Genomic DNA, 13,125 nt, shown 5'->3' with positions numbered 1-13,125 from the left:
GTATAGTGTCTTTGCTCTCTGGGATTACTCCCCAGTTTCTGATGACCGTATATCAGGACCAGCCATTGTTCCCTGAGCTCCATATGTTGGTTTGTTGGCTATTGTTTCAGTCCTTGCAATTTTTCCTTTGGCTCTGGTGGTTCCCCAGTCCCTCAGACTGCTATTTTATTTTCCTGTTCCTTGTACTTCAGAGCTTATTCCTTGGTCTTTTTTTTTTTTTCTTTGCTGTGGTCTGATCCTTAGGGTCTATCCTCTGTTGCCCTGGCTGTTCTGCAGTCCTTCTGATTATCTTCCAAATACAAGGACTGTTTTGTGGTCTCTCCAGATGTTTGATGATTCTGCTGTTGCTCAGGTCCAGATATTGTCCCTTTGTCCCTCCAGCTGTTTCCTTGTTTCTCTGGCTATTCCTTCAGCCTGAGACTGTTCCCTTATCTCTCTGGCTGTCTCCTAGGTATTTCTGGCTATTGCATAACATTTAGGAATGACTTCCATTTGGCCGTTCTAGAGTTTCTATGGCTATCCTCTAACTATAAGGACTGTTCTGTCCCTCTGGCTGTTTGATAGTCTCTGACTGTTTCACATCACTGCAGTGACTGTTTCCTGTCCCTATAGCTGTTTTCTAGTGTCCTGGAATATTTCCTCAGCCCTGGCTATTGTCTGGAACCACAGACTGTTCCTGCTGCTTCTGGTTTTTCCCCAGTGCCTAGAATAATTTACCTTACTCTCCCAGTTGTTAACCTCAGCCCTAGGTATGTTCACACCTGCTCATTTTCTGGTTTATCCAGCTGTTTCTCAACACCAAGGACTGTTGTATACATTGGATGTGGCTGGGGGTATTAAACAGCAAGGAATTTCAGACTGCAGAGGGAGCACCTTCCTTCCAGGTAGTTCCCTTTAGTTGTGCTGCCTGGAGAAGCATACCTTAAGGAGAGGCTTCCTACTTCAGAGTCCTTGTGTGGCTCCTGGCAGGCTATCTGTAGTCCTGGGTTCACTACATTTCCTCCCGTTACCCTTCTAGAAAATCCACTAAAGTGAGTAAAGTGAGTTACCCTCCACCCCAGCATTCCATGTGTCTGTGTGTGAATCTCTGCTTGGGAGAGACTGATGGCTGAGAGGAAGCAGGTGGGGGGTGACAGCCCTGTGAAGTGTACAGCAAGGGGGGGTCCAGTTCAATGGGTGGCCTCGGGGCCGGCCCTTCCCTCCACTGAGTCCCAATACTTCTCCCTAAAAAAATGGGCCTCGCAGTCCCTACCCAGAATCCTTCTGAAGTTTGTGCTCGGGTTGGAGGATGATTGATGGATATATTTTTTCAGGTCAAAACACAAAACACAGTGCTCACTTCGGCAGCATATATACTAAAATTAGAATGATACAGAGAAGATTAGCATGGCCCCTGCACAAGGATGACACGCAAATTCATGAAGCGTTCCATATTTTTCATGTACTACACGGAATACTGGGTGTTATACGCAAACAATGAATCATGGAACACTACATCAAAAACTAATGATGTAATGTATGGTGATTAACATAACAATAAAAACCACAAAACACATAATAATAACTTCATGTGTAATATTAGTAACAGTGATTTAATTTCTAGACAGGTAATGTAGTGTAATGGAGAACACAAATGCTGGAGCCAAATCTGTATTCAAATCCTGTCCCTTCATGGTTTCTTAGATACAACATCAAAAGCACACACTATAAAACAAACAGATAAATTGGATTTCATCAAAATTAACAACTTTTGTTCTACAAATAATACTGTCAAGAAAGTAAAAAGTTAACCCAGAGTGGGAGAAAGCATTTCCAAATCACATATCCTTTATCCAGAATATATAAAGAACTCTTATGACTCAATAATAAAAACATAAATAACCCAACTTAAAAATGGGCAAAGGATCTGAATAGACATTTCTCCAAATGAGATATAGAAATGGCCTAAGCACATGAAAAACTGTTCAACATCATTAGGCATCAGGGAAATGGAGATCAAAACCACAATGAAAAAAAATACCACAATGAGATAGCACTTCACACGTACTAGTATGGCTAGGAAAAAAAAGTACAGACAACAACAAATGTTGGTGAGGATGTGGAAAAATTGAACCCACTTTACATTGCTGGTGGAACATAATATGGTGCAGCCATTTTGGAAAACAGTTTGAAAGTTTCTCAAAAATGTTAAACAGAGTTACCATATGATTCAGGAATTTCAATCCTGGGTATCCACGCAGAGAAATGAAAACCTGTCCATATAAAAACTTTTGCACAAATGTTCACAGCAACATTATTCATAATCACCCCAAAGTGGAAACAACATAAATGTCCTTTGACGGATGAATGGATAATCAAAATATGGTATATCCATACAATGGAATATTCTTCATTAATCAAACTGAATGATGTACTGATACTGCTACAACATGCATGAAGTTTGAAAATATTACTTGAAAGAAGTCCGTCACAAAAGACCATGACTCCATTTATATGAAATGTCCAGAATAGGCAAAACTGTGGAGACAGAAAGTAGATTAGTGGTTGTCTATGGCTGGGGTGGGAGGAGGTGGGAGCAATGGAGAGTAGACTGCTAATGGGTACAGGGTATCTTCTTTGGGATGATGAAGATATTCTAAAATTCTATTGTGATGGTTGTGCAACTTTGTGAAAATACTAAAATTAATTTAATTGTCACATTAAATAGATAAATTTTTTAAAAAAATATTTTATTTATTTATTTGACAGAGACAGAGATAGTGAGAGCAGGAACACAAGCAGCGGGAGTGGGAGAGGGAGAGGGAGAAGCAGGCCTCCCCCCAAGGAGGGAGCCTGATGTGGGGCTCGATCCCAGTACCCTGGGATCATGACCTGAGCTGAAGGCAGATGCCTAACGACTGAGCCACCCAGGTGCCCCTAAATGGATAAATTTTATTGTATGTGAATTACACCTCAATAATGTTTTAAAAGAAAAAATATTACAAAAATAAAAAAGATTTTAACTAGGTCAGTATTTTAAAATTTCAGTCCTTGTAATTTTTTTTTAAAAGAAAAACATTTTAATTAGTGTCTGCTTACAATTTTGACTAAAAAATCCTACCTTTTCCTTGTCCTAGCTGTGTGTCCTTGGGGAAATCCAATTATCTCTCTATGCCTTAGTTTTTACATCTGTAAAATGGGGATTAAAAATAATGCCTAACTCATAGGAACAGTGTGAATATTAAATGAAGTCATATATATAAAGTGCTTAAAACAATGCCAGGCACCTAGTCAGCTCTCTGTATCACTTATTATTTTTTTTAAAAGGTTTTATTTATTTATTTGACAGAGAAAGACACAGTGAGAGCAGGAACACAAGCAGGGGGAGTGGGAGAGGGAGAAGCAGGCTTCGCGCTGAGCAGGGAGCCTGATGCGGGGCTCGATCCCAGGACCCCGGGATCATGACCTGAGCCGAAGGCAGACACCCAACCACTGAGCCACCCAGGTGCCCCAAGTATTACTTATTATTATGAGTAGTAACAGTAAACATAATTTATAACTTAGTAGTGATAAATCCTAGTAAATTACTTATAGTATTGCAAATAATGTTTTATTAGGAATGATAATTTATAATATTAGAAATAATGTATAATACTAGGAATAATAATTTCATGCACGCTGGCACTTTTAATTTAACTCATGATTTGGATGGTCTCTCCCCAAAACATTACAAATATTAAAATGCTCATTTGTAATGTCTTTTTTCTGATAATGATGCTCATACACTAATTTCTAGTGTGTAAATACCCACACTGGCAAATACCAGTGTTTTCAAAGACTTCTGAGGACAACCATCCCCCCAAGTCATAATGTTCCTGTTAACTATTTCCAAGTAAGGTCACATTCTAAGGTACTGGGGAGTTAGGGCTTCACTGTACCTTTTTGGAGGACACAATTCAACCCATAACAGTTAGTTCCCCTTTTGCAGTCCCCATTGTAGACAAATCCTCATGTTTATAAATCTCAACTGTTGACAAGATTGCAGATGACAAATCCCCAAGCCGTTGGCAAATAATTGCCTTGAAAATTCCCCTCTCTTTATGGCATATCCCCTATTTCATAAATACCCAACTGGCAAATACTTTATTAGTTTCCTATTGCTGTGTAACAAATTTCCACAAACTTAGCAGCAAAACAACATCCAGGTATTATCTCACAGTTCTGTAGGTCCAAAGTTCAAGAGAGCTTGGCTGAATTCTCTGTTTAATGGTCTCACAAAACCAAAATTGACCACACTGAACTCTTATCTGGAGGCTCACAGGAAAAATCCATTTCCAACCTTACTCAGGTTATTGGCAGAATTCAGGTTCTTGCAGTTGTAATACTGAGGTTCCCATTTCTTTGCTCAGCCAGGGGTTGTTCCCGGCTTTTAGAGGCCAGGTGCATGCCTCACCACATGGGCCTCTTTGTCTTCAAAGCCAATTAGGACGTGCCAAATGTTTCTCATGCTTTCAGTTTCTCTGATGTCCTCTTATGCCACCAGCAGGAGAAAATTGCATTTTTGAAGGGTGCCTGTGCTTAATTAGATTAGGCTCATCTGGATAATCTCCTTATTTTATGGTCAGCTGATTAACCTTAATTTCATTTGCAAGATCCCTTTTGCTACTTAATGTAATACAATCATGGAGTTACATGTCTTCATATTCACAGGTTCCACCCACATTCAAGGGGAGGAGTTTATGTAAGGGTGATAGGAATATTGGGGGTCATTCTCAGAATTCTGCCTACTGCAGCCACTTTTGTGCTAGCTACTTATTCATGAGTATCCCACTGGCATATCTCCATTTTATGATTCCCATTGGTAAATCCCCCCTTTCATAAATACCTACCCAATGGCAAATCTTTCATCCATTAACCTCTTGGGAAAAAAAACACTCCATTCAAAAATACCTGTTAAAATACCTCTATTTACAACCCCTCTTGACACATCTCCCCACTGAGAAGTAAAAACCATTGACATATCACCATAGGTGTCTGACATTAAGAAATCTTATTCATAAACAGCCATTGGCATATTTCTTTTTCTTTCTTTCTTTTTTTTTTTTTTAGAGAGAAAGAGAGAAGGGGAGGAGGGGCAGAGGGAGAGGGAGAGAGAATCTAAAGCAGGCTCCATGCCCAGTGCAGAGCCCGGCAAGGGAGCTCAATCTCCCAAACCCGAAATCATGACCTGAGCTGAAATCAAGAGTTGGATGCTTAACCACTGAGCCACCCAGGAGCCCACTTTTTTTTTTTTTAAGTTTTATTTTTATTTAAGTAATCTCTATACCCAACATGGGGCTCAAACTCATGACCCTGAGATGAAGAGTCCCATGCTCTTCCCACCGAGCCAGCCAGCCACCCCCATTGGAGTATTTCTTATTATAACCCCTATTTATTTATTTATTTATTTTTGAAACACATAGGTTTTATTTTTTTGATTTGTTAGTACATTTATTAAAATTGGAATTATAAAAAAACTAAAGAATAGCACAAACGCTAATGATATTTTGCACATAACAAACTAGTAAAATAAATCTATATATAACCCCTGTTTAAAAATCTCTATTGGGGCGTCTGGGTGGCTCAGTTGGTTATGGATCTGACTCCTGATTTCAGCTCAGGTCATGATCTCGGGGTCATGGGACCGAGCCCCATGTTGGGCTCTGCCTGGACATGGAGCCTGCTTAAGATTCTCTCTCTTCCTCTCCCTCTGCCCCTCTCCTCCCCTTGCACACATGCACTCTCTCAAAAAAATCTCTCTTTATTGATAACCCTCACAATACATACTCCATTGTTGCTTGCCTTTGGAAAAAAATCTATATTCTTAAATATCCACCTGATTGTATAACTCGTTTATGATCTTTAATGACAAATTGCCTTATTTTTTAAACACCTGCCTATTGGCATATGCTGTATTGCTCAACTGGTTTTACAACGATCACAATACTCCTGTTGATAGAAACTACATTCGCCTATACAATACCTATTGTTGGTATTAACCGGCAGCCGGTTAAGTGTCTGCCCTTGGCTCTGGTCATGATCCCAGGATCCTGGGATCAAGCCCCGCATCAGGCTCCTTGCTTAGTGGGGAGTCTGCTTCTCCCTCTGCCCCTCCCCCTGCTTGTGCGCTCCTGTGCTCTCTCTCTCCGTCTGTCAAATAAATAAATAGAAATCTTTAAAAACAAACAAACAAAAAAACAATAACTATTGTATATCTCCCCATTCATGTACACCTATCCATGTACCCCTGATTGGTAGCTCCACATTTATCAGGATCAATATTCATAAATACTGCCCCCCAACCCATATAACTCCATTGATGATGACTGGTGAAAAATCTCTTTGTTCTTAAATACTCATCAAACATATCTCTCATTGACAACCCAATTTACAGATCTGATTTGTAAATGCCTGCCCACTGGATTTTTTTACATTGAAAATCTCAGTTGAACACACTCATAAATTTTCACATACTGGAGGATATTTCTTATTGACAGCCTACATTAACATATCTCCTCTTTCTTAAATACTTCCCAATATACCCCACACTGATGAACACTTAATAGATATAAGTTCCCCATTCATTGATATAGGTTCATTGACATACTTGTCTCAAACCCAGGTTACAGTATTCCCTATTGATAACAATCACACTGACTCAAGTATATCTCATATTGGTGACCTCTACTGACAAATCTTCACATTTATGGATTTTCTTCTGTGACTCATTCCAGCCAAGATGGAGTCACAGGGACCAGATTTCCCTTAGGCCTGGAACAAACAAAGAAAAAAAACAGACAAAATACATTTAAAAAAACCCCCACAGTTTTCAAGGCACTGGATATCTGGCAATGAACAACAGTGATCCCTGAGGAAAGGGAAACAAATGAGGTGAACCTTGTGATTGGTCTAGCATACTTCCTTGAGGGACTTGCCAGGGCATTGCACAGAGAAGGGGAACGGAGGAAAAGGCTGGTGAACTCGCTGACTTGAGAAGGAACTGAGAGTCTAAGGAGAAGTAGGCAGCTAGAATTCATAGGACAAACCACCAGAATGGAGAAAACTGCACAGAGAGAAAATCCAAGTGATCTCTCTAGGGCCCTCCTTGAGTGTTCAATAGAGTACTGATCAGCACATGTGTGTGAGGAAACTGAGGTCAGTGAGAACCATCCATGGGGTCTGATGCTCATACATGGCTGGTAATAGTGCCTGTGATCACCAACCAGACTGGAAAAATAAGGCATTGCATAAAAAATTCCAGAAGCTATTGCACCAATAGTGGGGAATAATTAGCCCTAGGTTGAGGGCTGCTCCAGATACACCTAAAAATTATATAAGGAAGACCTGACCTGTAAGGGTAAAACTTTCCAAGGAACTTACGTGTGTCCCAGAACAAAACTCAAAATAATTTATAAAAATGTGTAAATATCCAGTATCCAACAAAGTAAAATCCACAATGACATTCAATCAAATATCAATAGGTATGCAAAGAGGTAGGGAAACAGCACACATAATGAGAATAATCAAGCAATCAACTAACCCAGAACTGACACACATGTTAAAATTAGCAAATAAGGATATTAAAAAAGTTATTATAAATTTATTTCACAGTGGCTTCTATCCCCACCTCTTTGGTCTTGGCCACCTAAATGAGATGATGGAGGGGACTTCATCATTTGGAAAGCATTGTAATAAGGTGCACACATTGTTCTGCACTATGGCTCTAAGGCCTACCACCTTCAGAAGTTGATCTGTGGCAAATGCGGCTATCCTGCCAAGTGGAAGAGAAAGTATAACTGGAGTGCCAAGGCTAAAAGATGAAATACCACTGGGACCGGTCAGTCAAATGAGGCACCTAAAAATTGTATGCTGCAGATTCAGGCATGGATTTCATGACAGAACAATGTGTAAACCCAAGAGGGCAGCTGTGCAGCAACCAGTTCATCTTAGGGATTTCAATGATCAGTCACATGGTAAATGTTCTGGTTTATTTAATAAATGAATAAATGAACGAATGAACAAAGGTATTGCACATCCTCAGAAAGCTAGTAGAGACATGGAAGAAATATATATAAAGACCCAATACAGGATTTCCACTTTTGGAAAAATGGAGTAGATGCCCTTTTCCCTATCTCTCCCACTGAGTACAAAACAAACAAACAAACAAACAAACAAAAAAAACCCTTGGAAATAATATTTATAAAACCAAACATAAGATGATTCTGAAAGGTGGAGTGAAGAATGCAGACTGGCTAGGGACCTCAGAACCCAAAAAAGAGCACACTAGTGAGTTCCATGGATTTTTTTTCTTCATGTATTTGAGACTGTGCTGGAGAACCTGGCAACCTAGAAATGCCAATGGACCCAAACAAGACAAATGATCTTACCAAAGACCACTTTCTTTTGTCAAAGAACCAGGAAATGGGCAGCCTTAATGAGATAGTAAACTTTCAGAAATAGTAACTTTACTGAATCAAAACAGTGTAGAAAAAAATGTGGCCTAATTCTCACTCACACCAACAGATGCCAAGCGAGGAGCTTATAGTTTTACCCTCTACAGGCTGTAAAATTCATGCCAAACCCCTGCCAAGGTGGTCTCAGAAAAGATTGATTATAGAACTAGGACTTCTGTCTTGACTGGGTTGTAACAAGCCTTCCCCTATGTGGTGTCAGTGGAGACCATGTGGGGAGGCTGGACTTGCTCTTTTACTTGGCAGTATCAAGGCACCCCTCCCTTTACCACCAGGGTCGTATCATTGGAGGCTATATAGAGAGCAGAAAGGAGGCCTTCCACCCAGGGAAATATAGGTGGAGCCCTACTTGTGAGCAGAACTCCAAGCCCTACCCAACAGTAGCAAGGAGCCTCCCCTCTCTGTTATCAAGAGGCCAAGTGGGGAAACTAGACTTCTCCCCATACATGGCATTAGCAAACTGGCACCCTCCACTCATTTTCCCCACTGGAATGGTATCAGAAAAAGCCAGTTAAAAAAAAAAAGGCTTAAATAAGAACCAGAGTTTCATAACATACCTAAAATGTTCAGCTTTCAATTGGAAATCACTTGTCATACCAAGAACCAGGACTATATCAAACTGAATGAAAAAAGACAATCAATACATGTGAACACCAAGATGACAAATTATCTGACTTTATCTTTCAAAGATTTAAAGCAGCTGTAATAAAAATGCTTCCTCTTCCTTGGTGCTGCCTGCAGAGATGGCAGCCATCTACTACTTGGTATCATGGTTGCCCTCAGACCTCTGGTGAAGCCCAAGATCATTAAGAAGTTCATCTGGCACCAGTCAGACTGATAGGTCAAAATTAAGCACAACTAGCGGAAACCCAGAGGCATCGACAATAGGGTGTGCAGAAGAATCAAGGGCCAGATTTTGATGCCCAACATGGGTTATGGAAGCAACAAGAAAACAAAGCACATGCTGCCCAGTGGCTTCTGTAAGTTCCTAGTCTATCTCAAGTGCTGCTGATGTGCAACAAATCTTACTGTGCAGAGACTGCTCATAATGTCTCCTCCAAGAACTACAAAGCCATGGTGGAAAGAGCAGCCCAGCTGGCCATCAATGTCACCAATCCCAATGCCAGGCTGTGCAGTGAAGAAAATAAATAAACAGACAGCTTATGTGCATGTCGTATTTATGTTAATAAAACCATAAAACTAAAATAAAACCATAAAACTAAAACTAAAAAAAATGCTTCAGTGAGCAATTAAGAAGATTTGAAACAAATGACAAAATAGACTCTCAGCAAAAAAATAAAAGTCTTATCAAAGATACAGAAGTGTATATAAAAACCACATGGAAATTTAGAACTGAAAAATACAATAATCAGGATAAAAACCTCAAAAGACGAGCTCAGTGGAGGAACAAATGAAGGAATCAGCGAGTTGGAAGATAGAACAGAAATTACCCCATCTGAGCAACAGAGAGGAAATAAAATTTAAAAAATGAACAGATCCTCAGGGACTAAAGAGACTATAACACAGTATTTAATAATCATGTCATCAGAGTCCTGGAGGAGAGGAGAACTAGGGCATGACTAAAGAACTACTCAAATAAATAATTGCCAAAAAATTCCTAAATTTGGTAAAATGCAAATTTACAGATCCACGAATCTGAGTGTTAATGTGAGAATGTGTTTATTCTTCCTTCATTTTTATTTTTTATTATTTATTTTTTAAAAAGGTTTTTTTATTTTTAAGTAATCTCTACACCCAACATGAAGCTCAAACTCACAACCCCAAGACCAAGAGTCTCATGCTCTACTGACTAAGCCAGCCGGGCACCTCTCTTCCTTCATTTTTTGAAAATTTATTTTTACTTTTTAATATTTTTTTAGAGAGGGGGAGGGACAGAGTGGAGGGAGGGCCAGAGGGAGAGGGAGAGAGAGAATCTTAAGCAGGCTCCATGCTGGGCATGGAGCCCAACATGGGACTGGATCTTACAACCCTGAGATCATGACCTGAGCCAAAATCAAGAGTTGGATGCTTAACTGACTGAGCCACCCAGTTGCCTGCCCCCCCACCTTCATTTTTAAAAAGATAGTTTTGCTGGATATAAAATTCTTTGTTGATGGGTTTTTTTCCGGTAATTTGGATGTCATCCCATTGCCTTCTGGCTTCTATTGTTTCTGAAGAGATGTCAGTTGTGAATGTTATTGGGGTTCTCTTCTATATGCTGAACCATTTTCCCCTTGCTTCAGGATTTTCTTTTTGTATTTGCCTTTCAGCATTTTACTGTGATGTGTCTGAGTGTGGATCTCTTTGAATTTATCCTACTTTAAGTTTGTTGAGCTTCTTGGATGTTTAGATTAATGTTTTTCAGCAAATTTGGAGAGGGTACAAATGGGTCCTGACAGGAATAGACACTCTGAACTGAGTCATGCATACCTGATGATAGATGCAAATGTTCAGAGTACTATAAGGTACTACAAAGGACCAGAATGGAAGATATTGTACCATTTTGGACCATCGAATTACATTTCTTCAGACCATGGAATACACTTTACAATTGTATTAGTTTGCTTGGACTGCCATAACCAAATACCACAGACTAGGTGACTTAAACAACAGAAAATTATTTCCTCACAGTTCTGGAGGCTGGAAGTCCAAGATCAAGCTGAGAGCAGGGTTGGTTTCTGGTGAGAACTCTCTTCCCAGCTTAGAGGTGACCACTTTCTCATTGTGTCCTCACATGGCATTTTCTCTGTGTACACACAGCACTGGTGTCTCTTCTTCCCCCCACCTTTTTTTTTTTTAACATTTCCTTTTCATTTAAAAATTTTATTTATTTATTTATTTATTTATTTATTATGTAGACTCTATGCCTAATGTGGGGCTTGAACTCATGACCCTGAGATTAAGAGTCACATGCTGTACTGACTGAGCCAGTCAGGTGCCCCTCTCTTCCTCTTTCTATAAGGCCACCAGTCCTATTGGATTATGGCTCTACTTTTATGAACTCATTTAACTTTATCTCCACAAAGGACCTATCTTTAAATATAATCACATTGAGAGTTAGGCCTTCAACAAAAAAATTTTGGGGGGATACACTTCAGTCCATAAGAACAACCCATAATGTCCAACAATGGGCAAAGAGATATCCTTGGAGTAGTGGTTTTATTTATTTATTTTTATTATGTTCAGTTAGCCACCATAGAGTACATCATTAGTTTTTGATGTAGTGTTCAATGATTCATTAGTTGTGTATAACAGCCAGTGTGCATCACCACACTTGCCCTCCTTAATCCCCATCACCCGGTTACCCCATGCCCCCACCTACCTCCCTTCTGTAACCCTCAGTTTATTTCCCGGAGTCCAGAGTCTCTTATGGTTTGTCTCCCTTTCTGATTTCTTCCCATTCAGTTTTCTCTCCCTTCCCCTATGGTCCTCTGCACTATTCCTTATGTTCCACATATGAGTGAAAACATATGATAATTGTCTTTATCTGCTTGACTTATTTCACTTAGCATAATCCCCTCCAGTTCCATCCATGTCGATGCAAATGGTGGGCATTCATCCTTTCTGATGGCTGAGTAATATTCCGTTGTATATATGGACCACATCTTCTTTATCCATTCATCCATTGAAGGGCATCACAGCTCCTTCCACAGTTTAGCTATAGTGGACATTGCTGCTATGAACATTGGGGTGCATGTGCCCCTTCTTTTCACAACATCTGTATCAGAGTAGTGGCTTGAGAAATGAAACAGGCAACTGAAACATTTGTTGTCTGAAACTAGGGGAAATAAATGCAGGAGAGGCTGGCTTACAGACCTTTGCAAGTGTGCTCACACTCAATATGGGGTGGGGGCAAAGGAGGGTCTCCAACAGATAGATTCCTTCACTTCTCAGAAGGATCTGGGGAAAAAGGGGTGGGACAGAATGATAGGATTATAGTTGCCTCTGACACCACCTCAACTTTTTTTTTTCCTCCTACCTGATTCAGTGGTCCCAGGACCAGGGCTGCAACTGTAGGTGCTAGAAGAGTGATGATCCCTGAGCAAGAAATTTTAACTGTACTTTTAAATGTTTATTTTTTTAAAAGATTTTATTTATTATTTGAGAGAGAGACACCCAGCAAGAGAGGGAACACAAGCAGGGGGAGTGGGAGAGGGAGAAGCAGGCTTCCCGCTGAACAGGGAGCCTGATGTGGGGCTTGATCTTGGGGCCCTGGGATCATGACCTGAGCCCAAGGTAGATGCTTAATGACTGAGCCACCCAGGCGCCCCATGTACTTTTAAATGTTTATGTCAGAACTCCTAAGGGCCTAATGTGATAGATTCTGCCTTCACCCCATCTGGCAAAATTGGGGTTGACAAAATATAGCTGTATTACTTAGTGGTTGAGATACTCCAGTAGTTCCGAACCTATGTAATGATGATACTCTATATGAATGGGAGTAGACTGAAGGGAAAGCATTTGCTAGACTGGCATTGCTGTTGACAATCTGGACTAGGACAGTGGCCAAACCTGCTGTTTCTTTTAAGGGTGAAAATTTTTGGATTAAATTCAATGATAAATGGAGAGGAAGAATAGTAGCTGAGAGTAAAAGAATGAATAAATAGGTTATGCAACGAGGGAAAACCATTAAATT

The 13,125-nt window shown here is 40.0% G+C and overlaps 1 non-coding gene and 1 pseudogene across 1 annotated transcript; both read left to right on the top strand.

Annotated features, from left to right (window-relative positions):
* The first annotated feature begins 1,331 nt into the window (after nt 1-1,331).
* Nucleotides 1,332-1,438, top strand: LOC114216879 (U6 spliceosomal RNA). Its single transcript, XR_003610853.1, has one exon. It is a non-coding gene; the product is annotated as a U6 spliceosomal RNA (small nuclear RNA).
* A 6,234-nt stretch (nt 1,439-7,672) lies between these two features.
* LOC148163109 (large ribosomal subunit protein eL37-like) lies at nt 7,673-9,641 on the top strand (annotated as a pseudogene).
* The last annotated feature ends 3,484 nt before the right edge of the window (nt 9,642-13,125 follow it).

This window comes from Eumetopias jubatus, unplaced genomic scaffold (genome assembly GCF_037043125.1).
Source record: "Eumetopias jubatus isolate StellerSeaLion01/CBP00866 unplaced genomic scaffold, mEumJub1_p1.0 scaffold_11, whole genome shotgun sequence".
Lineage (NCBI taxonomy): Eukaryota > Metazoa > Chordata > Mammalia > Carnivora > Otariidae > Eumetopias > Eumetopias jubatus.
The sequence above is the reverse complement of the archived record's forward strand: the minus strand, read 5'-3'. Positions and strand labels throughout refer to the sequence as shown.